Source organism: Oreochromis aureus, linkage group 14 (genome assembly GCF_013358895.1).
Source record: "Oreochromis aureus strain Israel breed Guangdong linkage group 14, ZZ_aureus, whole genome shotgun sequence".
In the NCBI taxonomy this organism is placed as follows: Eukaryota; Metazoa; Chordata; class Actinopteri; order Cichliformes; family Cichlidae; genus Oreochromis; species Oreochromis aureus.
Window position 1 is genome coordinate 34,445,124 of NC_052955.1, and position 11,283 is coordinate 34,456,406.

The window sequence follows — 11,283 nt, forward strand, 5'->3', positions numbered from 1 at the left end:
GAGAGTTATTATTTGGCAGTCAGAAAATCAGTCTGAGAGGTAACTTAGCTTTAGATGTCTAACAGTACTCACAGCTAAATGATGGACTGATATTTTTGTGTGTACTTTTAGTTTACAGGTGCTTAATCTAAAGCTGCTGACCTTCCTTTTTTCACCTCACGAGGATGTTAGGCGTCGGAGCTCTGTCTCCTCACGTGGCATTTCAGTATGCCACTGTAATCCACACTGTATGAACTGTTCTCACAGCCTCTTGCAGACTAATAACACGGGGATGGAAATGTAGTCAGACTCTTCTGATGAGCTTATTATGAAAACCACAACTTTCTTTGGAGTTCTTGTATTGATTCTGACCTTTTGATCTTTATCTCAGAGACCATTAGTGCCTAATCCTAGAAAGCTTCTCAGCATATTGCCTTGTGTTTTGAAGTCATTCTCCTGGGCAGACCGTAATAATACTATCTTTCTCACAGTCACTAAACCAGTGAGCTCTCGGGTCACACTGAGAGGTGTTCTTCTGTAGTGTTTTACAGCACAGTAAAAATAATTGTTTGTGTGCGAACTTCCTACTCTTTTAGTCCTTGTAAACAGGCTCTTATCCACTGAATGCACTCACACACCTGTCAGCTCCAGCAAAAGAGAAAGCCAATAAGTGCGAGTGTTGTGTGATTTTGCACGTTAAATGTGTTTCTTTCTCTCAGACTGTGGATAGTCATGTTTTCCTTTTCACAAACATTAGTCTGGACTCAACCTTTTATCTAATAAGTGTTACTATGGAAACGTAAGCCAAAAGGCTAATTTGCATCTGTCTTCCTGGTCTGAAGGGAGCACCGGTACTAGTCAAGAAAGAGAAGAGCCTGTAAAGTACAGACTTGTACCATCAATATACACCAATCAGGCTTAACATTATGAGCGCTGACAGGTCAAGTGAATAGCACTGATTATCTCTCCATCATGGTACCTGTTAGCAGTGTTGGGGAATAAGAGAATACATGTACCAGCGTTACCTTTTTAAAATACAAAATATGAGTAGCTGTTGGAATACAGTTACTTTGTTGAAATAAATGGATTAAACGGCAGTGTTTTCCTGTTTTATATGTTAGGCTATCCCCTCTCTATCCCCTCTCTATCCCCTCTCTAATTTTTGTAATTCCACACATTCGCCCAAACCCAAACAAAACACGAAATAATAGGCACTAATGTAAGTGTACTGTTAATGTTGGTGGCGTCCGTTACACATTGGACCCAAAGCCAGCACAACAGAGCCAGCAGTGCATGGGCAGGAATGCATTTCTTACTTGGAAATTCTGACACCACTTCATATTTAAAGAAGAAAGGGATGGGCAAAATCTGACCGATCAATCCAAACTCTCTTTGCAAGCAACCAAGCTGCTCTCAGTGTCAAAAGAGTCCACCTCCAACCTAAAGAAACATCTGGAAGTAAGTTCTTTTTTAAAAAAACTAGCGTTAGTCTACTGCAACTATCTTGTTTTAGTTATGGTAGCTACCTGGGTTATGTGCCACTTAAGTATCGAGCTAACATTGTTAGCTGGCGTTAGCTGAGGTTAGTTCATAGACTGCAGACTGTTAGACTTGATGGATAGCGTTAACAACCTGCTCGCTGCAAATAATCATGTTCAGTTCTGAAAGCAGTCTATGAACTAACCTCAGCTAATGCCAGCTAACAATTTTAGCTCGGTGGCAAGTATCCTTCAGTAATAGTAATAAATCACACAGCAATAGTACATTCATGTAGTTGTAAAAAGCATGACAATATATTAAGTAATCCAAAGTATTCAGAATATGTTACGCACACTGAGTAACTTAACGGAATATGTTACAAACTACATTTTGGGGCATGTATTCTGTAATCTGTAGCGGAATACATTTTAAAAGTAACCTTCCCAACACTACCTGTTAGTGGGTGGGATATATGAGGGAGCAAGTCAACATTTGGTCCTAAGAGTTGATGTTAGGAGCAGAAAAAAAGGGAAGCGTTAGGATTTGAGGGAGTTAGACAAGGCTTAAAATTAAGGACTATCTGCTTTGATTGAAAGAAGAACCACGGGAAGCTGTATCCAATCAGTATCCTCGCAGAGTCACTGCACTAGACCTCCTGGTGTGTTTTTAAATTTGTGAAAATTTCTAATGGAATTATCTGACTTTGTGTGAGGTACAGACATCCAAGAAGTTTGTGTTTGATGATTAAAATGCTACTATTTTATAATAGTTAGCACTAACGACCAGGCTTCTCAATGTGCGCAAAACTCTCATACAGCTTGTTAACGATACTAGCTAGCATTCGCTGATGAATTAGCATGAAGCCAAAACAATAATATTAATATTAAGGCATCAAAATATGGAGTCCAGAAAGAAATGGGTGATCTCACGGTGGCTACTTCCATCTTTTATATACAGTCTATTGGGACAACCTATTATTAATCTATATCCAGGCATCAATGTAAAAGACTGAAGTCTTGTCCAACCGCAAAGAAGATCCTGGGTTCAAATCCACTGGCTGGGCATCTACTCCGGCCTCCTCCCACAGTCCAAAGACATGCAGGTTAACTGGTGATTCCATACTGGCTGTAAATGTTAGTCTAAATGGCTGTCTGTCTCTGTGTGTTAACCCTTGAATGACTGGTGACCTGTCCAGAGTGTAGCTTGCCTTTTGCTTTGTGAGAGCTAGGATAGGCTTCAGTCCCAGCACAACCTGGGACTGGATAAGTGGAAGAAGATTTGTGGTCTGTCCTAAAGAAAACAAATACACCAGAAATATGTAATGTCTCCCTCAGACCATGTCACCCAGTGCACAAGCTGTTGCTTTTCTAAAAGAGCCTGACTCATGTAAAAGTCTGGGGGTGTACGGACATAGTCACACGTGACACATCGAGCCAGGCGCAGTGAAGTCCTTAGTTCTGAAAATACTTGGTCACGGCTTTGTTAGTGCTGTGTGTATGAAGCTTCATTAAGTCAGTGGGAGGTGTTGCGCCTTCCTGCCAGTTTTGCCTGGATCACTACTAATGAGCACAGTCATGGTTCAGTGACAAGGTGTAGAAAAGATACATTTTGCTTTATTTTTCAAAAGCAGCTCCATGTAATCGCACACTGCAGGCCGCCTCAAACAGCAGCGGCAGAAGAAGAAGTTGCTTTCTGCTGGCTGTTTAAACACACCTGTCTAATGAGAGGCAAATTAAGCCACTATTGTTAATTATGCAGTCAAAGAGCTAGCCCCTATAGGCTTGTTACCGTGACAACCACACACCAATGCCAGTATCTCCATTATTATCTTCTTGAAAGCTGTGCTCTGTCATTGTCACAACTGCTCGTGAGCTTGTTACTGCCTGTTTTGGTGTGTCTCCACTGAAACCAAGAGTCAGAGGACTTTACTGCGATGGACACGGTGGTGATAGCAGACAGCATGGGGGAGCTCTGATGCCTCTCAGAGGCTTTTAAATCACATGTTACCCGTATTTGAGGCGTCTTGTACGAGGCAGATCATTGTGTACTAACTGCCATATGGTGTAAGTAATTATAAGCAACAGTTTCCATCTGCATGGGTGCAGAATGTAATAAGGCCATGTGTTCATGTTGGAGCATCTTGAGTGATGCATATAATAACTACATATTATTTCATCATGTCGTGATTAGCATTTTATTATCCGAAAATGGGACACCACTGTAAGAATTCAGTAAGAATTTTATTAAAACTGGAGACGGTCTTAAGTTAAGTAATGAGTGATAATTAGACCATCAGTATCAAAAAGAAACTTCCTGTGTGGTTCAGTCCAGTTGAATTTTCACACAACCCGACTGGATTCAGAAGCATTTAAACATCTAAATCAAAATTTTTAAATGCAACATTGCACTTTTAAATAATAAAGCAACTGAGACACTTTAAATTTGGAAAAAAAAAATCTCTAAAATGCTTAAAAGTTATTTCACTGGAGATCAAGCAAAAGAGAGTCAAGCTGGTTTTTCTTTGTCTTGCCATCTGATCGTTGATTCAGCCGGGCGCTGTCACCTGGTGATAAAAGTTTGCTCCATGTTTCGACTAGCATAGCTTCGGGTTCACCCACAGTGGCACATTAGCGAGCTGTTAGGTTGTTTGTTTTGTTTTTTGCCCCGTGGTCATTCCAGCACTTTCATTTTCTCCTTGTAAAATATTCCGTAAGTATTTAGCTGTGTGCTCTGGATCATTATCCCATTGAAAGACCCACTCCCATTGCTTTAATAATCTTTTGGCTGATTTCTTTAAATTTGCATCCAAATTCTCTTGGACATAATTCTTTCCCCTCTGGCAGGACTTTCTACCATAAGATCCGTGTAGGCTGAATTTGGACCCATCTGAAAAAATGTATCTCCTAAACTTACTGTCTGTTAACTAATTTAGACCTAGATGTGTTTTTATTTTTTTCTTTGAGCTTGTGAATGGCTTTCACGCTCCCTCTGTACACGTTCTTACTGGTCTGAGAAGTGTGTTCTCTGGAGCTGTTTCTGGCCTGTTTTTCTTGATGTTACTCACAATTACGTGGCCCAATCTGCTGCTGGTCTCTCGGCCTGTGTGCCTTCTGTTCTCTGCCATTAGCCCTCCGTTTTTAGCTTAATGGAAGGTTTTGATTACTTTGCTATTTATAGTACCTTATAGCCAGCTGTAAGGTCATTTACATCTGATCTATAAAGTCAGTTATCAAAAATTCCCTTATGTGATTCCTTCTACTATTACTATTTTGTTGCCAGTAACTGAGTTACTACACTCCCATAATTTTCAGCTGTATTGAGAGATCTTCATCATCAAAACTAAAAACATGCTCAGTAGCTCATCCATTCCACTTTCACACCGACTTGAAGCCCAACCTTGAAAGCTTGTCATTGATTGCATGTGAGGATCTTTTGTTTTAACCTTTTGATCTCTGCTCTGCTGAGTGTCCTCTATGGTTCCAGTTTCCTATCATAAGAATTTTAGCCCTGTTTGACTGGAGGCTTAATTCCCAGTTAATCCTGTGTGATAAGTGTCGCTGCAAGCACTAAAGGGAAACTTCCTTAAGTAGAGATATTTTTTTTAAAAGAAGCAAAAATAGTTCAAACTAAAATAGAAGCAGCAGAGGCAAGCATGTCTTGACTTTTAATATGTGCAAAGCTCAAAAACACAGCATCCTGCAGTTTTTTAATCTCTCTGCTAGAGAGTAAATGCTCATGTTTTTCTTTTTTCAGACTCTACGCCTGTAGTTTCATGAGATCAGCTTTCAGCTAAAAATGTGCCAACATGACATTATTAGTTTCAGTTCCTTTATTTGGCTCCTGCTTGAAGCATATATGTGATTAATCACAGGATCACTGTCCTTAAAGGTTACTCCTACTCTTTGCAGTATGTAGGAGTGAGTCTGACAAATAGGATTTGTTCCTCAATTTTAGCAAAGTGTCATTCTTTAATATCAACAGTTTGTTGTTCCAATTTCAGCAAGAACTATCAGACTCACAAATAAGGAAAGCAGAGACTTAGCTCAGGGCTTTCATTAAAACAAAACAAAAACTTAGGTTTCCTGTAGGATGGGTGTGAGGAGGCAAGGTGTGTTTCCAAGGAGGATGGTTTCCTCAGGCAAGGCCAGCTAGAACATCAAGATGATTATAAACGGATAAGCAGATGCAGGTAACTACTGGGCCTGGCAACTACTACTGTGGCCTGGCAGTCGTGGTAGCTTGCTGTGGGCTGCACCGACACTGTTGTTGCAAGCAGAAATGAGCTGAGAGGCCTCCCAAAAACCCACTTCACTATCTTAACTCACATGACAATCTCTTTGACGCACAGGTTCACAGGCTAACGACAGACCTAGATGAATGGATGCAGACCCACTCTCTGCTTCTCTGCAGGTTACCTTCCCTCTAATCAACAAGATGGTTCATTAGAGGGAAGGTTAAGAGCAAGAACAGGAGGAGAGAATACTAAAGAAAAAAGCCATACAAATGCTCCTAATGCCTAAAAGTAAGTGCCTGACCAATCTTAGTGTCTTAGCCCAAAATCACAGGCTAGAACACTAAATAATCTGCTTTACATTTTAGCTCATCTTCATTTTCATATATTTTTTGATATGTTTTCTCTGGTTCACTGCAGTGGTGGCTGTTGGGGTGGCTGTAGGAGGTAGAGCAGGTCATCTACTAATTGGATGGTTGGTGGTTAGATCCTTGGCTGCTGCAGCATGCCTTGGATAAGATACTGAACGACAAGTTGCCCTCTGAAGCATTCATCTAAGTGTGAATGATAGATTAGATAGAAAGTGCTTGAGTGAATGAGATGGATGAGGATGTTGTATAAAATGCTTTGAAACCACTATATAGTATAAGCCAGCTATATAAAAACCAGTCTTTTTACCAAAACTTTAGAAGGCATAAGAAACATTTTTAAATCTTTTTTAGATCAAAGTCAGTAAAATTTTTAGGCACCTTTAACATAATGCCTGATAATTCTATACATGCAGCAATACGTTATGGTGACCTTTGAAAATACAGTTTAGATTGGTTTAAACTGGGCTTCAAAATAGGTGTGCAGAGTAGTTTAAAGTAGAGGTGGCACAATACCACTTTTTTATGTCCGATACCGATACCGATATCATAAATTTGGATATCTGCCGATACCGATATGAATCCGATATTGTGTGTTTTTTAATCAATAAAACTGTTTTTTTTAATATCTTGCTGCATTTTGTATAAGTTCATACTCAAGTTTAAATAAACAACAACACTAAAGCTATTCTGTTATACCTGTGTAAAAATATACTGCACCCAAAATATTTCATAGTTCAGCAACACTGATCAATCTAATAAACTTAAACCTGCTCCATCCTCCCTATTCTGGTATTTTAAAGAGTACTTAGCAGAAATATTAAGCAACCTAACTAATAGGGTTGCAAACTCCCAGCAAAAAAAAAAAAAAAAAAAGGGAACCACCCCCACCCTCCACCTCATGATGCTTAATCGATGTAATCAACTTTAATTTGATGCAGGGTGAAAAAAATGCACAGAAACAAATTATTTTTCAAGAATAATTAAATAGATTCAACATCTTTCTTCAACAGAATTGCAGAATTCACAGACGGTACCTTCCCAAAGGAAAAAGTACTATAGCTTACTAGGGTATATTAGACTTAACAGTTACTATATGCAGTAATGGACTTCTATACATTTTACATCAGATTAAAACTTTGGGTGTAAGATTCAGATAATTATTTATTAAAAGCTAGACATTTTAAATGAGAATAAGAAAGAAAAGTATGTCTTTGTGCCCCCTTTTCCCTGTTCATGCCCTATCGGCCCCCCTGGCTAAATTTTTCTAGATCCGCCCCTGCACAGTTACCAGCCGTCAGCTACAAGAAAAGTAATATTGGTGTAGAAAGTAATATTAAATAAATTCTAACAACAGCTTATCAAGGTTAAAGGTGCTGCTGTTGTTCAGCCGCTGGTTTCCTCTTTCTGGCGCGAAGTGGACCAAAAAACAAAGAAGAGAGACGGACTCGCTACAGAAAAGCCGATCAGCTGATCGTTAAGCAGTTTCACGATTGAAGTAGCAGCAGGAAGGTGAGGGAGAGAGAGGCGCAGTCGCTCCATATATCGGTTGTTAAGCTTAACATGGGAATGCTTTACAAACATTCAGAGATGAACTTACACACTTGCTTTACTTCTCTCTGGGATAACTTCCTCAGAGATGAAATGCTGGTTTGGTAGTGAGGCTACAAATACACACAGCCGCTCTATCACGTGAGCACACTGCTCCGACATGCTACGGTTATGAGCTGAGTTACGCGGTGTTGCAAGTTTTGTGAGGTGCTTTTTTTTATATTTAATGGATCGGATTACATTTTTTATTTTTCGCCGATATCCGATCCAGTAATTTAGGTCAGTATCGGACCGATACCGATAGGTAATATCGGATCGGTCCATCTCTAGTTTAAAGTAGGGCTGCCTTTAAGTGACAAGACTTGCTCCTACAAGAACTTTGCACGTGCTGCAAAGAAGACAAAAAGCATAAAGTAAAATTGAGCTCTTTAGATTCTGTAACTGTTTCTAACAATTTCTCATTTGCAACAAAAATGTGCATTATTAACTTTAAGCATCAGGGCTCGCAAAATCGCTAGCCCGACGTCCTGGGGCTAGCGATTTTTCCAGTCGGGCTACCAAAATCCATCTCAGCCCTGCCCGTTGGGCTATCATAGGAATGAAAGATATGTCAATGCTTTTGCATTCTTTCACAAATGTAGCTGAGTAATTATGTCATCGGCATCGATGAGCCACTGTCAATATGTGACACATTGAAATCGCGTTTGAATTTGCGCTTGTTTTTTGCTTTCACTTTCACTTTGCGATAGCGCGAACTGTGTGTAGAGAGCGGCAGCACTAATTGGTAAGTCACAGATTAATTGCGCACCAATTCCTCTGACATCGTCTTATCAATCGTTAGATTACTATCAAACATGACAAGTGAAATCTCCTGCAGCAAGCTTAAACATGTGATAGAGGTTGATTGCGCAGAGAATTGCTGATCGTTATGTAAGTATGTGTGTAAGAGCAGATGGCTTTAGGCAGGTATTTTAGTTCTGCAGAGCCAAACAAGAGAGGTCAGGGTGAAGAAGGGGCAGCCAAAGAAAAGCCGACCACAAAACGGAAAAGTTATGACAAATCAGACAATGAGGGAAAAAGAAAGCGCAGCTTTTTGGTTTCATGGACAAAAGTTTCCCTCGATTTCTGAGTCGACAAGCGCCTTTGTTACTGGGACCAGTCATTTTAAGAAAGACCCCATCAGAACCCATGAGAAATGCAAGAAATACATTATTGCTCAGTCTGCAATATCTTTCCCAGAACAAACACCAATTGCAAAAAGCATACTAAAAGTAAACCAAGCATAACAAGAAGTCCTGAAAAAGCTGTTTAGAACAGCGTACTATGTTGCAAAGAGTGAACTACCACTGGCAAAATTTAGCAGTCTTTGCAAACTTCAAAAAGCAAATGTCCTCGATCTTGGTTCCACTTGCCTCTTACCCGTGATTTCAGTGGAAATTTCAAATTCAGGATCTGACACAGACTGATTCATGTTGTACACAGTTCTTGCAAATTCATAGAAATTTCTGGTCAATTAGAACCAAATATTTGAGTTGATGGTTGAAATTGTTGTTGTAATTTGTGTTTTAAATATTTTTAGATTGATGTTTTGTTTCCTTTACAATATTATACATTAAAGTATAATATTATAAAGGAAACAAAACATCAATCAAAGAATTGTCCTCTTTTTTTTTTTATTCGGGCTACTTAAATTTATTTTGGGCTGCCAAAAACTGAAAAGTGCCTGCCCGAAGGGCTACCAGGGATTTTGAAATTTTGCGAGCCCTGAGCATGTATCAACCTTCAACAGTGAGCTGCATTAAAAACAGGGTTTGGGCTGAGGGGAGGAACAACGTGTGCTTGGATGGGTCTGCAGGCCAGCTATTTATATGAATGAAAAGGGTTGGTGAAAGATTACGAGAGTCACGTTCAGAGAGAGAAGGAACCTGTCTGGCACACCAGAGGACAGGGAACATTAAGAGTACAAGCCAGCTATGCGCACTAAACCTTGAGCAGATTAAGAAATACATCAGCCTGCTCTTCCATTCTGAATAAGAAAAGACAACAAAAGAGATGAGTGGTTTGTAACGCAAACGTAAGCACTGTTGTCTCCGTCTTATTATTGTTCTTCTTTTTTTGTCCATTGTCAACATTGCAGTGAATTTTGGCTTCATTTCTTGGTATGTTGTGTTCTTTAAGATGTTCGAAATATTCTTGAGATTCTGCTCCATTATTTCATTTTACTTCCATAATTCCTCACAGACCCAGTGTGCTTCAATGGGATTAAGATCCTGGTTCCTCTGTGTAGAGGCCGCCGAAGTTCAACGAAGTCATTCCTCATTGTTCCCAAAAACAGTTTGCAGTGCTTTTGTTTTGTGACCAGCTGTCTTACCGTGCTGTAAATCCCTTGAAAAAAAAACCTACAAAAAAAAGGCCAAATGTACCATTTTAAAATTATGGAAATTTTTGTATTCATTTTTTAAGGACTTTTTTTAACCTCTGTTTAAAAAAAATAATGTGATGGCAGAAGATTAGCAGGATATTTTGATATACAGTGTAGAAGCAGTTTCAGAAATGATTAAAAAAAATCAGTTTGTCTGCCAACAATCAAACTACAGTTATCACAGTTAGTGAGATCAACCTTTTACCTCTTTCTGATGTTAGCAGGAATTGAAGCTTCTGACCTTAATCTATATCCATCCAATTATCTTTGAGGGAAATTGCATGAATATATGTACAAATGTACCAGCATTTCTAATAAAGTGCTTGGAGAGTGCATACATTTATAATGGATCAAGTTCCAATTAAATATTTTGCAGAGGCCTCTTGTCTGTAATGCAAGGTCTCTGCAAGTTACCTCAAATCCTGCAGAGTGACTCTGCATTACTGGGACATTGTTTTGGTTCATAAACATTACATGGTTAGAATGCACACAGGCGTGTTGCAGTTTGTTGTACTATCCCAGAGAGAAAACAAGGAATAAAGCATAAAGATTACCCAGGGCCTTTATCGCCTGTCATTTAGGTTTTTCAACCATGTATTAAGATATTTAATTCTGAATTTATAATTAAATGTAGTCCCATCATTACTGGTAATCAAAAGCCCATATCAACTGAAGTCTCTAAAGAGTCTCCATCAGATTCCTCAAATGGCTGCCTCCATCTGTCTGGACAAACAATTGATTTGCCTCTGTGGTGTTATTCTCTGTGGAGCTGTGGAGGCGAACACAAATAACCTGAATGATGGCAACATTCAACCTGAAGTGGCAGTCAGAGCAAATGGTGTTTCACTAGTTTTTAATGGCTATTTTACAATTTGTAAATTTTCTTTTGTATCCAACATAGAGTATGCTGTGAATGAAATGAAGTGAATGACTCATCCACTCGGGTTATTTATAGAGTGAGGGACAAAGCAGCACCAGCAATGAGGGGAAGATGTCATAAAATGATAAGTGTTAACTCACAGCTTCCTGCGTCCACAGCGCAGATTAATTAAAAGTAGAAAGAAAAGCAAAATAATGTCAAAGGAAGAGCAACGAGCCCTGCAGTCAACAACAGGTCATGCTATCTAAACAATATGAGCATTTTCTGTTTTTGTCACTGCTCAAGAGTCGTGTACGACCACGCCTATTGCTACAAAAACACTTTAATCTTTTCTTTGCCTGCATCATCTTTTCAAAGTCTACGCTCACTTGTA